A 19,049-nucleotide genomic window follows, 5' to 3' on the forward strand; every position below is an offset into this window, starting at 1 on the left:
TTCTGAGGACATGCCACAGGCCTGCTACTAGAAAATCATATATAAGTAAACAGAAAAGATTTTCTAGTTGGTGTCAAGAAAAGAATCAGCACCCATTCAGTGCTAGTGTTCCTCTGGTTCATAGGTTTATAGGTTCATAGGTTCATACTAGGCTATCTGCCCTAGGGCATTTATAAGCCTAGCCAGAGTGTGTTTGGCTTTTGCCACCCATTTTAAATTAATTTTGCTATGCGTTTTTTGAGGTTAGTATACTGTGCCTCTGTCTAACAATGACACAGAAGTGATAGCTGGGGTAAACCTACAATCTCCCATCCAATCATCAAGATTCCTCTTGAAGAGAGTCAATGTGGGACTCTGCCTAACCTGGACTGGGATTTTATTCCAGAGTGAAGGGAGCCTCTGGGTTATGAATCTGTCCCTCCAGCATGTCCTATTTATTTCAGTGCTGAGGTTCAAGCCTCTCGAGCGCGTAGCTCGATGGGATTTGGATTTTCTGAGGTGCAGCATGTCCATTAATTCTGGGTTGGACATGGCTTTATACGTCAGGCACAGATCGCCTCTGAGCAGGCGGTATGCCACTGAGTAGAGCTGGAGTTTCTTTAACCGGGCAGCATATGGCATCTGTTTGAGCCCTTTGATCCTCTTGGTGAGGTACTTTTGGGGTCTTTCCAGTTGCTGCAGGTGTCTGGTAAGGTACATCCCAAAAGGGCATTGTACTCAATTATGGGCCTGATGAGGGATGAGTAAAGAGGCGATGACCTCCCTGATCTAGATGTGAATCCCTTCATGATTAGGTGGGCTATATAAAATGTTTTTCTAACCACTTTGACCATGTGGTTGTCAAATGAGAGATTGCTATCAACTTGGGTCCCCAGGTCCCTAATGACTTCTTTTGTACTTAATGGATTACCACCTATGTGGTAATTTGTGGGCACTTTGTTTTTGCCAAAGGGGATGACTATACACTTTTTGGCGTTTAGCTTGAGGCCATGGCTCTGGCACCAGTTGTCTGTTTCTATGAGGCCCTTTTTGAGGATGCTTGTGTCGGCTGGAGAGTTGATTATGGCACCCAGTTTGCAGTCATCTGCAAACTTGGTCAGCCACAGTCCTTCTGTGTTGGCCTGTACCACTGAGAAATATATACCGAACAAGAGAGGTCCCAGGACTGAGCCTTGTGGGACGCCACTTGTAACTGGTTTGGAGTCTGACATGGCTCCAGCAATTCTAACCATGTGGGTTCTGTCCTTGAGCCAGTTTGCAACCCATCTAGTGACATAGGGGTTTATATTTAAGCTGGTGAGCTTATCTATAATGCCCGAGTGGGGTATTGTATCGAAGGCTTTTGCGAGGTCCAGGTAGGCTGTGTGGACCACCTTCCCCTCGTCAATGGCCTTGGTGACTGTTTCAAAGAAATCAACCAGGTTTAAGAGGCAGGATCTGCCCTTAACAAAGCCAAACTGGGTAGGATCCAGTGTCTGTATGTCCCCAATATCTTTATTTATGAGGTCCATGATGATCCTTTCCATAGCTTTGCAGACCAAGCTAGTCAGGCTTATGGGGCGATAGTTTCCAGGATCCGTTGAGGCACCACCTTTGTGGAGAGGGACCACTGTTGCTGTACGCCACTCTTTGGGTACATATCCTGTAGTAAGGCTAAGATTGAACAGTAGTTTTATGTTTGGGTTTAACTCTTCTTGGAGTTCATGTAGGACGCAGCCCGGGACACCATCTGGTCCCATTGATGCTGTGTTTTTGCTTTGGAGAGGGCAGCTCTTACCTGAGCATCTGAGATGTCAGGGGGGCAGCACTCTGTTGGGATAGATATTTGCCCTTTTGGTGGGGAGAGGGGGAGAAGTTTGCACTGAACCTGTCAGCTAGGATGTTGGCAATGTCTGTGGGCTCGGTGTATTTTTTGTCATTTTGGACTAATTCTGAGCATATCTGGGAATTCCCACCCAGGTTCCAAACATAACTAAAGAATGCCTTGTGATTATCCTTGGTGTCCTGTGCAATTTTTCTCTCGAAGCTGGCCTTAGACGATTTTATGAGTGCCCGTAGTTTTTTGCTAATACTGATCAGAGATGCCTTCCCTTTTTGGGATTTTGCTCTATCATGTAGTAGCTTCCTCCTTCTATTGTATAGTTTGTTTATGGCTGGGGTCCACCAGACAGGACGTCTGCCTTTGGAGGATTGGGTCTTGGTTTTATTTGGGATTGCATGATCCATGCATTCCTGAAGGTGTTCATAGAATGCGTTTATAAAGGATTCTGCGGTCTGGGCCATATTTTCCACAGGCCCGGGGGCTTTGAAGGATTTCGCCTTGGTTTTGAGGTGTGTGAAATTTGCTTTAGAGAAGTTTTTCACTGTGGTTTTCTGGGCAGGGGGTGGGGTCGGGATGTGAATATCCAGTGAGATTAGTTTATGGTCTGATCTTACCAGTGAGGGATACACTTCTGGTCTGGAGCATAGTGTCCCCATGTTGGTGATGATCAGGTCCAGTATGTTTTCCCTCTTGTGGGAGTGGTAACAAGTTGTTCCATAGCATTTGAGTTTATAAATTCTAGGAACCTTTGGGCTAGGGTGTTGGAGCTAGAGTAATGCTCCCAGTCTATGTTTGGGTAGTTGAAGTCGCCCAATATAATGGTGTTTGGAGAGACCTTCATATTTTCCAGTATTCTCAGGAAGGCCAAGTGGGGTTCCTGTGTTTGGGAGGGTGGTCTGTAGCAGGCTATAAACTGGAAGGCAGTTTTACCCACAGTTAGTTGCACATGGATAGTCTCTGATGCTTCGTGCTGTGCCACCAACCTGGAGGTGTGGGTATCTTTGACGAATATTGATACTCCCCCTCCTTTTGTGGTTCGGTCCAAGTTTTGGGGCCGAAAAGCATAGTATGAGGTATAACCTGGTAGTGCTGGGGTGCTCTCGGGAGCCTTGAACCAGGTTTCTGTTACTGCACAGATATCGATGTTCTCCATGCTAAGGAGAGTTTCGAGTGTGTGCATCTTGAGGTTTAGATGCACTACATTATTTTTGTGAGATACTATCCTATGGCCTATCTTACTCCTCAATCCAGGTTCATTTGTTGCCCATTTCAGCATGTCAGCCCATGGATCTCCCTCTTTAAATGCAACCTCATGTGAAAATGTTTTTTGGAAGGTGTTACATGAGAAACTTACTGGGAAAACAGTATTTGAGTTGCAAACTCTCATGGTAGGTCAGCCTTATTTCATTTTCCACAAAAACAGGGTTTCCTTAAGATCTAACCCATCATTCATGCCTAAAGTGGCATTCAAGTTAGCCAGGCTAGCCATACCTCTGTCTTCTTTCCAGCTTTCCAACAAAAAATGAGGGAGAAAGGATACTAAATACTTTGTTTGTCCACAAACAACTTGGGTACTATCTTGATAGAACAAAGTCTTTCAGGGCTTCTGATCAGTTCATTTCTTGCGAAGGAAAAAGAGAGACAAGCTGTATCAAAACAGACTATTTCAAAATGATTGTCTGGTGCTATTATTTTTTGTTTTACTTACCACAACAAAACTATTTTAAGCAGGGTCAATGCACACCCTATGAGGTCTTTGGCTTCATATGTGGCTTTTTGGAAAGGGTACGCTTCTAGAAATATTCAAGAAGTATTCTAGAAGCAGCAACTTGATCATCTGTGATTTTACAAAACAGTATAAACTAGATTATTTTTTGAGGCCTAGGACAGGCTTTGCTGGGACCATTCTCCAGGGTTCATGGCCCATCGCCTCTACTGACTTATGTTAAGCTATGGTAATCTACCCCTGCAACTTAGGCTGCTGCAGTAGTGATCCATTTCACAAACATTGTACAGCTGTGTAAGTAAACTTACCATAATGGTAGATGTTTGAATGATTACTGCTGCAGTAGTGATCCATTTCACGAACATTGTACAGCTATGTAAGTAAACTTACCATAATGGTAGATGTTTGAATGATTACTGCTGCAGTAGTGATCCATTTCATGAACATTGTACAGCTGTGTAAGTAAACTTACCATAATGGTAGATGTTTGAATGATTACTGCTGCAGTAGTGATCCATTTCATGAACATTGTACAGCTGTGTAAGTAAACTTACCATAATGGTAGATGTTTGAATGATTACTGCTGCAGTAGTGATCCATTTCACGAACATTGTACAGCTGTGTAAGTAAACTTACCATAATGGTAGATGTTTGAATGATTACTGCTGCAGTAGTGATCCATTTCACGAACATTGTACAGCTGTGTAAGTAAACTTACCATAATGGTAGATGTTTGAATGATTACTGCTGCAGTAGTGATCCATTTCACGAACATTGTACAGCTGTGTAAGTAAACTTACCATAATGGTAGATGTTTGAATGATTACTGCTGCAGTAGTGATCCATTTCACGAACATTGTACAGCTGTGTAAGTAAACTTACCATAATGGTAGATGTTTGAATGATTACTGCTGCAGTAGTGATCCATTTCACGAACATTGTACAGCTGTGTAAGTAAACTTACCATAATGGTAGATGTTTGAATGATTACTGCTGCAGTAGTGATCCATTTCACGAACATTGTACAGCTGTGTAAGTAAACTTACCATAATGGTAGATGTTTGAATGATTACTGCTGCAGTAGTGATCCATTTCACGAACATTGTACAGCTGTGTAAGTAAACTTACCATAATGGTAGATGTTTGAATGATTACTGCTGCAGTAGTGATCCATTTCACGAACATTGTACAGCTGTGTAAGTAAACTTACCATAATGGTAGATGTTTGAATGATTACTGCTGCAGTAGTGATCCATTTCACGAACATTGTACAGCTGTGTAAGTAAACTTACCATAATGGTAGATGTTTGAATGATTACTGCTGCAGTAGTGATCCATTTCACGAACATTGTACAGCTGTGTAAGTAAACTTACCATAATGGTAGATGTTTGAATGATTACTGCTGCAGTAGTGATCCATTTCACGAACATTGTACAGCTGTGTAAGTAAACTTACCATAATGGTAGATGTTTGAATGATTACTGCTGCAGTAGTGATCCATTTCACGAACATTGTACAGCTGTGTAAGTAAACTTACCATAATGGTAGATGTTTGAATGATTACTGCTGCAGTAGTGATCCATTTCACGAACATTGTACAGCTGTGTAAGTAAACTTACCATAATGGTAGATGTTTGAATGATTACTGCTGCAGTAGTGATCCATTTCACGAACATTGTACAGCTGTGTAAGTAAACTTACCATAATGGTAGATGTTTGAATGATTACTGCTGCAGTAGTGATCCATTTCACGAACATTGTACAGCTGTGTAAGTAAACTTACCATAATGGTAGATGTTTGAATGATTACTGCTGCAGTAGTGATCCATTTCACGAACATTGTACAGCTGTGTAAGTAAACTTACCATAATGGTAGATGTTTGAATGATTACTGCTGCAGTAGTGATCCATTTCACGAACATTGTACAGCTGTGTAAGTAAACTTACCATAATGGTAGATGTTTGAATGATTACTGCTGCAGTAGTGATCCATTTCACGAACATTGTACAGCTGTGTAAGTAAACTTACCATAATGGTAGATGTTTGAATGATTACTGCTGCAGTAGTGATCCATTTCACGAACATTGTACAGCTGTGTAAGTAAACTTACCATAATGGTAGATGTTTGAATGATTACTGCTGCAGTAGTGATCCATTTCACGAACATTGTACAGCTGTGTAAGTAAACTTACCATAATGGTAGATGTTTGAATGATTACTGCTGCAGTAGTGATCCATTTCATGAACATTGTACAGCTGTGTAAGTAAACTTACCATAATGGTAGATGTTTGAATGATTACTGCTGCAGTAGTGATCCATTTCACGAACATTGTACAGCTGTGTAAGTAAACTTACCATAATGGTAGATGTTTGAATGATTACTGCTGCAGTAGCTGCTCCCTCCCTCCCTCCCTCCCTTCTTCCCCCTTTTTTTGTATGTTTTCTATGCCAAGGTGTGGACTTTTATTTTTATATTCTTAGCATTGACCTCTCAGAGCTCTAGCCTCCCTCTCTCTGTTGGCAAGAAAGCTTTGAAGGGCTTGGTGCCCAAACCTGACTAATGCTTGGGTGCATGGAAGATGCCCCGAGAGCTTTGAAAGATGCCCAGCTGTTATATCTTTAACATGACATGACACATATTACTTAGGCTAGTACAGCAGTGATCATTCAAACCTCTATGGTCATGGTAAGTTTACTTACACAACAGTACTTTTATAAATATGCAGTTAAAACTGCATAGTTAATGAATTTACAGTTGTGATTCTGCTTAACTGTTTACCTGAGGTGCATATTTAAACGTATATTTAGGAGCACATACAGGGGCTGCAGGTGTGAGAGGGAGGTTTTTATTATAGGATTTGCTAAGTAGGTGCAAGGAGGAGAAATGCTGAAATGGTGCTGTAGGCATGAATGAGTTAATGAAGCTTGCCTCACTCTTGCCTCAGAAATCCTGTATTATTATATCTTGATGTACTTTATCTGTACGTCAAAGAAGGTACAAAAACGTTGAGGTTACTTGTGTGACCTGTGGCCTTTATCACAAAATTGTTTTCTGCAAATCTTTCATTTTGAAATTATTTGATATGCTGTAAGAGTCCACTGAAGAATGTGTAAGCCATTGCCCACTCACACAGCACATGGGGTCCAGAGACTGTCCATGATGGTGCTATTATTTTTCTAGTTCAAACATTTAAATGGGGGATGTTGGTAAGGTCTTCATTCAGCTTTTATCCATCCTCCTACATAGGGCTTTGTGCTTTTGTCAAATCATGAGTCCTGAGTCTTTTTTTGGTTTGGGCCTTGTGTAGTCACTTTCTTCTTAATATGAGGTTTTCACCATGTTGTCTGCAGTATAGTGCATGGTAGCAGCATATTTTATAGTGCTAGAATTGCTTTTTTTGTCTTTGGTAGTGGGGGTTGCAGCACCACCATATTTCTGCTTGCCATGTTTAGGCACTTCCACATGTTTTAGAAAATCTGCAGTGCTGGCATAGAGGGATAACACCCTGACCATGGCCTGTGAAAACCTGAACTTGAATAGCACTTGATAGCACAGGCAAGGAGGGGTGGTGGGGCACACATTTCAGTACACATGCACACTCGTTCTCCTTAGTGGAAACTGCAAAGGAATGCATGCGGTGTCTCCTCTGGGTGAGCAGTGAAGCCCAGCTGACATCAGCCCTTTGTAGAAGTGAGGGTGGCCAGATTCACTTCCCACCCACAGCCTGTCAGGGGGAAGTGTGCACATAAGAGAAAAAATACTCCTTAACAGCAGCAGCAGCAGTATGTTGCTACACCAATATGCCTCAATCTCCTCCCTGCCCTTGCACATAACTGTAGTAATCTTAGGGAGAACAGCAGGGTTAAATAGACTGGATGAACAAAGCGACACTGAAAACAGCTGAGGGTCAGCAGTGGGAGTGAAAAATAATGGAAAAAAGGAGAAAACCTCTTTCTGTTTTTTGGTCTATTTATCCAGTTTAGTATTCTCATCTGTCAGTATCCTCACGTCTTTCATTACTGCTTACCAAGACATATTCATGTGTAAATTCTACTTGGATATTTTTCAAGAGCCTTCAGAGGTAAAGAAAAGTGATCCTGGCATACTTCTCATTCAGCTTTCTAAAGGATAAAGTCCCAGATGTGAGTCATTGTTGCAATCATCACGTTAGGGAACTGTTACACAGGCTGTGGTCCAATGGATGGCCAGACATCCAGAGCTGAGCACCTTTCCTTCTTGGATGGGCTGACACCCTCTTCACCTCTGATGTCCTCAGATTCTTGGTATAAAAGTGATATCTGCCCATGCCATCTTTGGTTCTTTCTCACTGCATTGCTGAATGTACATACAGCTTATTTGCCACAAATGATAAATTTAGCTCTAACTTCACCCCCAACTGCCCCCTTCCATGAAATCCCTCATAGCATATCATCTCCAACCATCAGCAGGGTGCAGGTCCTGGAAGAGCTTGCTAAGGCCAAAACACTGCTTCAGTAGGCCCCCAAGATATCCCTGGTTACCTCCTAAATAGCCTAATCCATGACCTAGCAGGAGCACTTGAGGAACTCTTCAGCTACAGCCTCAAAACAGGTTACATGTCAGGTGATTGGAGAACTACAACAATCTTCCCTTTTCATAAGGCTGGATCATCAACTGACCCCAGGAACTGCAGACCCATCAGTCTGACAAGCCTAATTTGAAAAACCATGGAGCAAATTATCATGGAAATATTCAACAAGGACAGTGCAACCTGTAGGACTGGACACATCTCAGTTGGTTTTGTTAAATAAAGAACTTGCCTACTTAATCTGATATACTTTTTTGAGAGGGTCACCATGTCTTGACCTGATTAAGGCATTAAATACAATATCCCACAAAAGTATTGTCGACAAACTCTGAGCACTAGGCATAATTCCCTACATTACTCACTGGATTATCAGCTGGCTCACATATAGTACCCAAGAAGTCAGGATAGGTGAGACCACCTCAACCAAGAGATCAATCACCAGTGGAGTACTCCAGGACTCCATGTTGGCCCTGCTCCGCTTTGGCATCTACTTCTCACAAGCCAAGGCTAATGTCAAAGGCCTCTGGCTCACCAAGCTTGCAGATGACTTCTAATTGGGAGCTATTGCAGATTCCTCCATGACATCAACATCCTACAAGAGAGTCAAACACAAACAAATGACTGGCATGAAAGGCATGGATTAAAACTCAATGCAAAGAAATGACTTTGGGAAATCGTCCATCCAAACTACTTCAATGACAAAACGCCTCTAAGAGTTGACCTGATAGTTAGGGATTTGGGAACATATATAGATAATCTGGTGTTCGACCAACATGTAACCAAGATAGTTAGACAATCATTCTATGTAGCCCAACTTATAAGCAATGGCATCCAGGTCGAAGGAAGTAATAGTACCACTCTGCTCAGACTTTATCAGACCCATCATTGAGTACAATGCCCCTTTGGCATGCACCTAACTAGGCACTTGCAATAGGGTATGAATAGCTTGTATTACAAAGACTGCCTTATGGTCCTGTCTCTGTACTCAGTCTCCTAGAGGTTACTGAGAGCTGATCTATGCTTAGCATATAAGGCATTCTCAGATACAGCTCTGATGGATGCCTTACAAATCCACAAGACAAAACAGCTCCAGAAAGACTAGAAACACTAGATCTAAGAACTTGAACTTTGTCTGTGACATAATGTGATGTGATCATCATGGACCTAATAAACAAGGATATAGGGAATCTCCAAACTCTGGACCCCAAATAGTTTGGTTTTGTGAAGGGTAGATCATGCCTGGTCAACCTGGTCAACTTCTTTGAGTCAGTCACCAGAGCTGTGGATGAAGGAAAGGTGGTTTATACAGCCTACCTCGATCTGGCCAAGGCCTTTGATACCATTCCACACTCAGGAATCATAGAAAAACTCACTAAGCTAGGCATCAACCCCTATATCACTAGGTGGGTTGAAAACTGGTTCAATGATAGAAACCACAATGTGAAAGTAGCTGACTCCAAGTTAGACTGCCGACCAGTCATGAGTGGAGTCCCACAGGGTTTGGTCCTAGGTCCTCTCCTGTTTGGTATCTACTTCTCTGAAGTCCAGGCCAACACGAAGGGACTCTGGCTGACAAAGTTCACAGATGATTGCAAGTTGGGAGCCATAATTAACTCCCCAAGTGATGTTGACATCCTACAGAGTAGCCTCACTGAGACCAATGTCTGGTGTCAGAACCATGGCCTTAAGCTCAATGCCAAAAATGTGTCATCATCCCCTTTAGGAAAAACCCAGTTCCCATGAATTACTACATTGATAGTAGTCCATTGAACACAAAAGGCATCATAAGAGATCTGGGAACACAGGTTGACAGCAACCTTTCTTTTGACCACCACATTGCCACTGTGGTCAGAAAGTCCTTCTATGTGGCACATTTCATTACTAAGGGTTTTGCATCCAGGAAGAAAGAGGTCATTGTCTCCCTCTACTCTTCTCCTATTAAGCCAATCATCGAGTACAATGCCCCATTTGGCATGTACCTCACTAGACACCTACAACAACTGGAGAGGCTGCAAAAGTACCTCACAAAGAGGATCCTAGGCCTTAAACACTTGTCCTATATGGACACTTGTCCTATATGGACAGACTCAAAAAACTCCAACTATTCTCTGTCTCATATCGCCTACTTAGAGGCAATCTCTGCTTGACTTACAAAGCCATGTCTGACCCAGCTCTGTTATTAATGCTACATCTAAAGAAATCCCAATCCCTCCACACTACACGCTCCAGAGATCTCAACCTCATTACCACAATCAACAGAACAAGCTGGATAGACAGGTTCATAACCCAGAGACTGCACATGCTATGGAATAGACTTCCCATACATGTAAAGTGGAGTGCCTCACTGGCCCTCTTCAAGAGAAATCTTGATGAGTGGATGGGAAATAGAAAATTCACCCCGGGGATCACTCCAGTGGCTCTACTTGACAGAGGCACTGGGAACTAAGGTTGGGTGGCATGATGCCAGGGTAATCCTATGGGCTAGGTTTGTAAAGGCTCTAGGGCCATTAGCCTAGTACACACCTATGAACCTATGAACCTATAAATAGAACCTGCTGGAATGACTAATATGCGTCTCAAAGGATCCCCACACTATGGAATAAGCTCCCCATCTACGTGAAGAAGAGTTCATTCCCAACCCTATTCAAAAGAAACCTTGATCATAAGATGGAAAATCAGAAATTCATCCCCAGTCTGCCCCCCCCATGTCTCTGATGGATAGAAGTCAATATGAAATAAAATAATCCCCAACTAGCAAATCCCCCATCCCACATAACCCTTAACTATCTTTTTATTAACATACCTACCATATATGCATCTAAGGAACTCTAGGACAAAACTGGGATAGGATTCATGGCCAGGCTTGTAAAGTCCCTGGTGGTCGTTAGCCTAGTATAAACAGAGAATCTCATAGTCAATCAGTCTGAGTATCAGACTAAAGAATGTGCAGATACGTAGCCCTTTAGGGACTTCTGTTTTGTCCTTTTCTTACAGTTTGTGTATTTTGTTAATTTTAGTTGTGATAAACATCTGTGTGGTGTTTGACTCACATGAAGGTTGGGAGGGGATGAGGTCTTTCACCAAGTGTAGTAAGTGGCTGTACAAGAGGCAGATTAAACATTATACTGTTTTAGCTTAGGTCACAACATTTCTGGTTGGGACATTTATCAGGGCTTTAAACTGTAAACTAAGAATAAGACAGAAGTCCATCCTGGAGCTACCTAAGTAGAAAAGGTCTATCATCCTTTGTGCAGATGTTGGTCCTCAATGCTCTCTCTAAGGTCAAGAAGACTGCATTGATGAACCCCCAACCATATGCTAGGCTGTCTTCTGAACAGCATGAAACATGACCTATCAGGCCCTCTGGAATCACTATTTAACCCTAGCTTCCAAACAGGCTTCATGCCTCATAGGTTCATAGGTTCATACTAGGCTATCTGCCCTAGGGCATTTATAAGCCTAGCCAGAATGTGTTTGACTTTCGCCACCCATTTTAAATTTATTTTGCTATGCCCTTTTTCGAGGTTAGTATACTGTGCCTCTGTCTAACAGTGACACAGAAGTGATACCCGGGGTAAACCTACGATCTCCCATCCACTCATCAAGATTCCTCTTGAAGAGAGTTAATGAGGGACTCTGCCTAACCTGGACTGGGATTTTATTCCAGAGTGAAGGGAGCCTCTGGGTTATGAATCTGTCCCTCCAGCATGTCCTATTTATTTCAGTGCTGAGGTTCAAGTCTCTCGAGCGTAGCTCGATGGGATTTGGATTTTCTGAGGTGCAGCATGTCCATTAATTCCGGGTTGGACATGGCTTTATACGTCAGGCACAGATCGCCTCTGAACAGGCGGTATGCCACTGAGTAGAGCTGGAGTTTCTTTAACCGGGCAGCATATGGCATCTGTTTGAGCCCTTTGATCCTCTTGGTGAGGTACTTTTGGGGTCTTTCCAGTTGCTGTAGGTGTCTGGTAAGGTACATCCCAAAAGGGGCATTGTACTCAATTATGGGCCTGATGAGGGATGAGTAAAGAGGCACGATGACCTCCCCTGATCTAGATGTGAATCCCTTCATGATTAGATGGGCTATATAAAATGTTTTTCTAACCACTTTGGCCACGTGGTTGTCAAATGAGAGATTGCTATCAACTTGGGTCCCCAGGTCCCTAATTACTTCTTCTGTACTTAATGGATTACCACCTATGTGGTAATTTGTGGGCACTTTGTTTTTGCCAAAGGGGATGACTATACACTTTTTCATGAACAGAGAACTGCAACAGTCATCCCTCTGCAGGACGATGGGCCATCTACAAACCCTGGAAACTACAGACCCATAAGTCTCATTAGTTTCATATGTAAAGCCATGGAAAAAATGATCATGGAAATGATCAATAATGACATGGAAAACCTCCAGACACTGGACCCAACTCAATTTGTTTTTTATGAAGGGCAGGTCATGCCTACTCAACCTGGTGGACTTCTTTGGGAAGATCAACAAATCAATGGTTGAGGGCAAAATGGTTCTCATTGCCTACCTTGACCAGGCATTTGAGCACAATACCATACCCAGGCATTGTTGACAACCTCAACAGGTTGGGTATAAACCCTTATGTCTCTTGGTGGATAACCAGCTGGCTCACAGACAGGACCCAGGAAGTTAGAATGAAGAGTCCACCTCTACAAAGAGACCAGTCACAAGCAGAGTCCCTCAGTGATTGGTTATGGTCTTGCTCTTTTTTGGCATTTACGTCTCTGAAGTCAAGGCCAATGTCAATGGGTTCTTGTTGACTAAATTTACAGATAATTGCAAATTAGCAGCAGTCATGGAATCCCTCAGTGATGCAAATGTTCTCCAGAAAGGGTTGACACAGACAAATAACTGGAGTCAGAGCCATAGACTAAAACTGAATGCCAAGATATGCATAACAGCATCCTTTGAGAAGTCATCCACCCCTAGTAACTATCATATTAACATACACCCCCTAAGAGTTTATCCAGTAATCAGGGACTTGGGGACACACATAGACAGTAATCTAGCCTTTAACCATTGTGTGTCTACAGTAATGAGAAAATCATTCTGTGTTGTGAACCTTATAAACAAAGATAAGTCTACAGATCCAAGGAGGACATTGTTTCACTATATTCAACATTCATCAGACTAGTCATTGAGTATAATGCCCCCTTTTGTTCATAAGTTCATAGCTAATTACTAGGCTAGCTGCCCTTGTGGGCCATTTTAATACTAGCCAAATTCCCTTAAGGAAAATCAAACCCTGTACCTCTGGTGTGAGCAGTAAACACCGTAACCATTATACCAAACCGACCCACCATAATTTATTTTGTTTTCTGGGGTAGAGCACTGATTTCTACAGACCTTTTTCTTTCTCAGACTCAGTCCAGGAGTGGTGTCTGGTTAAGTGACTTGCTCAGAGTCACACAGTTAGGCAATGGAGGCTGAGGGAATCAAACCTTGCACCACTGGATTAAAGGAAACAACTCATTAACAGCTCCTTAATTCTCTAAGCCAACTGTCATTAATCAGGGGCTGTCTAGCCACTTCTAGTTTAAGTATTATCCATCACTGCCACCCCTTCTATGCAATCTTTAAGTTCAGGCTACAAAGTTTTAAGAGTAGTACACACAGACTGATATGTAGTTACAATGTACTTACATTATAACAGGCTTGTGTACCACATTACAGGTTCATAGGTAAGTACTAGGCTACCTGACCTTTTCTGTGCCATTTTAAGCTTAGCCAATTTCCTTTGGTAAGAATCAAACGCTGTACCTCTTGCTTTTGAAGTAAACACCTTAACCATTATGCCAACCTCCCATCTGCCTATCAGGCATGTCCAACAATTGCAACGTCCACAGAGTTTCCTCAATAAAAATAGTAAGTAACATGTTCTATACAGACTGCCTCAAGGCCCTATCCATGTATTCTGTCTCCTACAGGCTGGTGAAGATGTATGCCTGGCGTACAAGACATTGTCAGACCTCACCCTGATGGACCTTCTGTGTGTCCACAAAACAAATGGCACCAGAATTACCTGTTATAAAGACTTAAACCTTGCTTGTGATATAAATAGGACCTGCTGGAGAGACAGTATATATCCCAGAGACTACCCCTTCTCTGGAACAGGTTCCCAATCCATATGAAACAGAGTTATTCCCTAATGCAATTCAAGTGTGACTTGGACAATTGGATGGGGAGCAGGAAATTCATCCCAGGTTTGGCACCTATGTCTCTAATGAACACAAGTATCCTGGAAATGGGTGATCTCCCAAGCCCCTTCTTACACTTATCAAGGGTACCACAGCTTGTCAGAGATTTGGTATACATGGCTAGGCTTAAAAAGGCCCTTGTGTTCATTAGCCTAGTACACACCTATGAACCTAACTGGGCACACATTCTCTCTCCATTATACTTCCTTATCAGAACAGGCAATAAATGAGGAATGCAGAGAGTAATGCACTTCAATGGAATACTTTTAGGAAGGTATTTTTTCATAAGATACTCTGAGGCTACAGCCATCTACATACTCTCATGAAAGGGGTGAGCTGTTAAGATGATCAGAGACCTCATTCAAATGAGAAGCAGTAAAAGCAAAGACACCGTCCTTATGGGTTCCAAATATAAGATGCAAGTAGAAAAATAGTGGAATCATGGAAGGCTGTGACAGAAAGGGGACCCAATGTGGAGGATATGATGCTTGAAACAATGAACAAAGTAAAAAAAAATGTCTAAAGAGCAGACTAATGGGGGAGAGGGTTCACATGTAACTGAACTGGAAGAAGCAACCTCAGTCAGCAGGCACCATAAATAGTGACAGAACTGGGAGGTGTAAAGAGCTAGGCAGATACCTGCCTTGTTATATTAACTAATGGGAGTGAAATCCAGAGGACTGCTAAATAAGATGCAAAGGACAGGGAGCTTGGTACCACTGTATAAACAGTGACAGATAACTCTTAATGGAATCAAAATAGTGGTGAGGAGGTTTAGTGGACTGAATGTGTGTGACAGACATGAAGTATGTGTAGTATTTGTCTCAGAAGAGCAAGATAGTTGTGACATTGGTGATGGCATATTAACTTGCATCATGACGTCCAGCTCACAGGTCAAAGCTGTTGCAAACTGCATGATTTTTGGTTTTGATGTAGACTTGGGGGTATACAATGTGCAATGCTGGCCCATTCTGAGATGGTAGTCTGCATCTTTTGAAGACAAAAGCTTGACACCTAGATGATGGATTGGACTGCCTTATTAGTATGCTTTTAAACTAGCCAAAAAGGGAAGTAGGATACATAGAAATCTCTGCTTATTTATCCAGGATGAGTGAATTTTAGAGAGACAAGGGATAAAAAAAGCAAAGGTTGAAAGCAGAGAAGAGGCAGGAATGGGAAGTTCCACCCCAAAGTAAGGAATAATTACCAGTGCTTTGTATAAAACACTAAAACAAAAGTCGGTGATGGAAGAAGGTCAGTAAGATACTGTAGAAGTCACTGTGTCAGAGATAGCAACATAAAAGGATATACTGATTTATGGCTACATGAGGCATATAGACAACAAGCAAAAGGGTTCAACAACTAATAATGAGTCTTTAATTGAGGAAAAGGAAGATTGGAAAAAGGTGACCATGAAAAACAGAAACTGAAGGAAAAATATTCCCGAAAAAGTAGAGAGGTAACATGTCATGAGGAAGAGGTGAAAGGGTCATTGCAAATATTAACATGAAAAGAGTTTTAAAACAGGTCTTAAATACAACTGACAGTAGCAAAATAAGGTCCACAGATTCTAAAAGAAGTGAGTGTAGATCACTTTATACGATTGTTTGTTATTTTGAGAATGGAACTGCAGGCATGCTCAGAGACTGAAGAAGTTCAAGTCTGATTAATATCACAAACCTGGGAGGCAACACAGTGAACAGTTATTTCTGAATGAAAAACATAAATGCTGAGTAGGTGTAACCAGAATGTTTATTACAGTGTGAAATGTGTTGATAACAGAAATTTATAATTAGGTCACCAGCCATAACCAGGTTTAATTGTTCAAGTAATGCATGGCAAGAAATTTACTCTAGATGTGAAGCTCTTTGATATTTATTTCAAGAACCAAAACAACTGCTTGCAATTAAAGAACCAATCACAATCTTTAGTGATGTTTGGGAGTTTTAATTTCCATTTGTGCAGCAACATGAGTTGTCCCGAGGATTGAGAAGAACAAAGGAAGATGAAAAAGATTGTATGGTAATGTGAAATGCTAACAGCTTACAGGTGTTAGTTGATCTGTATTGCACTTTGCTTTGGATTGCAATCTCAGCTGCTGCATTATGTTTACTTAATATTTTAACAGTAACGCTCATACATATAAGAACTGTAACAACTGTTACATATCTATTTGTTATAGCAAGCTTCTTACACAGAAACCTCACTTATAAAGATATTCTTTTCACAGTTTCAAAGCATAGTCAGGACACTTGATAAATTTCATTTTTTATTTTACCTATTTGTTGACCAGGTAAGCCCACTGGATACAACTGTCCCTTTTCAGGGGCAACCCCAGAGCTCTGCTTGGTTAAGTGACTTGCTCAGAGTCACACAGTAGGCAAATGAATGTGGAAGGAATCTAACTTTCTACCCTGGACACAGAAAGCAGCTCATTGACAGTGACAGCATTAGCCCTCAACGCAAATTGCCAGACATAAAGATCTTGCTGTTTGAAAGTTAAACAATTTCTTTTACTGGGTCACCAGACATGACCAAAATGGTAGGTGGGAAGGAGCTCTGGATATCATTTGCCTAGACCTGAGTAATTTCGTACAATCTCTTACAAAAAGGTCAGAAAACTACAGTTTTGAGAATTTGGTTTGCTGCTTCAGTAACCCACTCTAGTATTTTCTTTTTTGGTAAAGTTACAATTCACATCTGTGTGTAAACTGCTTTCATTTTGAATATTTTATAAAGATTGTTAATGTAATGCTTCTGACTATGCATGTTTTGAATCATTACTCTCTTTCTGTACTGAGTCTTTCTCCATTGTGTTACCTTTATAGTGGAACATGCTCAGGGAGCTATTGCCTACAAAAAAAATAAACAAATAAATAAATAAATAAAACAAAATGAATGAATAAATAGGTGAATGAGATTCAGTATGTTCCTTCTGTGTGGAAATTTTCACTCTGAGGCATCCCTAAAAAAAGAGATTCTGCTTAGTTGGTTCTTTTTACAATAAACACATTGTGATAAATAAATATGTAAAGACATACATAATTAAGCAAACAACTCCATTAACATAGCTTGCAATGAGAAGGTCCTAATAAAATAAAGACACTCTGAAGAAAGGTTGTATACTACTAGCAGCATACAGTGGAAGTCAGCACACAAAATGGCCAGCTTTGCCCCTGTACATATTGTGATGGTATAAGGTAGTGCATCTGTGCCAGGAAGAGTAGGGCAGTTCATGTGTAAAATATGCCAGCATAGCTAGCTGGAGTTTTGTAAAGAATTTTATGTTAGTTGGCTATCACTTTGATTTATAAAGATACTTGTGTTAAAAATATATCAACAGTGGGTCCTGCTGGACTGAAAAGAGATATACATGTATGTCAGACAGTATTATTATAACTGATTAATTGTATATATTTTAACAGAAAATTCTGGAAGGGAATAGGTTAATTTCTGTCCACTTCTTCTTCTTCTTTCGGCTTTTTCCCGGTTAGGGGTTGCCACAGCAGATCACCTGTCCACTCATGATTGGCAGTGGAGTTTTATGGTGTTGAGTTGCCAGCTCGGTGCCCAACTTTCAACAGAAGGCACACACACGCACACACTCACACCTAGGGCTAATTTAGAGTGTCCAATCCACCTACAGCATGTCTTTGGGATGTGGGAGGAAACCGGAGCACCCGGAGGAAACCCAAGCGACCACAGGGAGGACATGGAGACTCCACACAGAAGGCACCCCAGCCGAGAATTGAACCAGAGACCTCTTGCTGTGAGGCAGCAATGCTAACCACTGCACCACCGTGGCTGCCCCAGGTTAATTTCTGTCCACTAATTTTGAAAAATAGGTTGAAAATTAAATGGGTTGGTTTAGGCCATAAAGATTTTATGTTACAGGTCTGACTACAGACAGAGACAAAAATGTCTGGGAAAACCAGGGCTAGGAATTTTACTGTAATGTCCTTATGGATGAACTAATTGCTGATGCTACCCTGGAAGGGTGAAAGTTTTTGAAATTCTTTTATAGCTTTCAGATGCTGCAACAGATCTTGGGTGTGTATTGTGCCAGATTCAGATGACCAGATGTGATGTCATTCTTTAACCAGCACTGAAATGATTCTTTAGATATTAGTGAAAGATATGACAGAACTCTTGAAGCAGCACTTTGTTTTCTGGAACCTGACAGGAAAGATCGCTCACAGATATCTCATACAACCTCACACATCATCTTGCCTTGTTGTAGTAAGCAACTCAACACACTTCATCTTGCCTTACTTTAGTAAATAACCAGAAATAATAATTCTTTAGATCTGTCAGGAAAATATGGTGAGATTAGTTAAGTACTGTTTTTCTGTATCTGTGTGAATCTATCCAACTGTGTTATTTCTATATCTCCTGTGACTGAAACTCTGGTGTTTATTGTAATTAGATATTCAGTATTCTCATGTTTTCTATTTTATTATTTATTATTAAATATTTCTATACCTTTCATTTTGGCTGGTCCTTTAGAGAATACTTTTAACATTTAAGAGTACTTATGCTTATTTTAGTTGTGACAATGTGAGCTATTGCCAGCGATGGCAGCAGAAGTAGGGCAGTGGGTGTATAACATATGCCAACACAGCTAACTGGAATTTAGTAAAGATGTATATGTTACTTGAATATCAAACTGATTTGTATAGATGCTTGTGTTGAAAATGTATTTGTAAAG

The sequence above is a fragment of the Protopterus annectens genome, chromosome 4.part1 (assembly GCF_019279795.1).
Source record: "Protopterus annectens isolate FY-2018-M chromosome 4.part1, PAN1.0, whole genome shotgun sequence".
Taxonomy (NCBI): Eukaryota; Metazoa; Chordata; order Ceratodontiformes; family Protopteridae; genus Protopterus; species Protopterus annectens.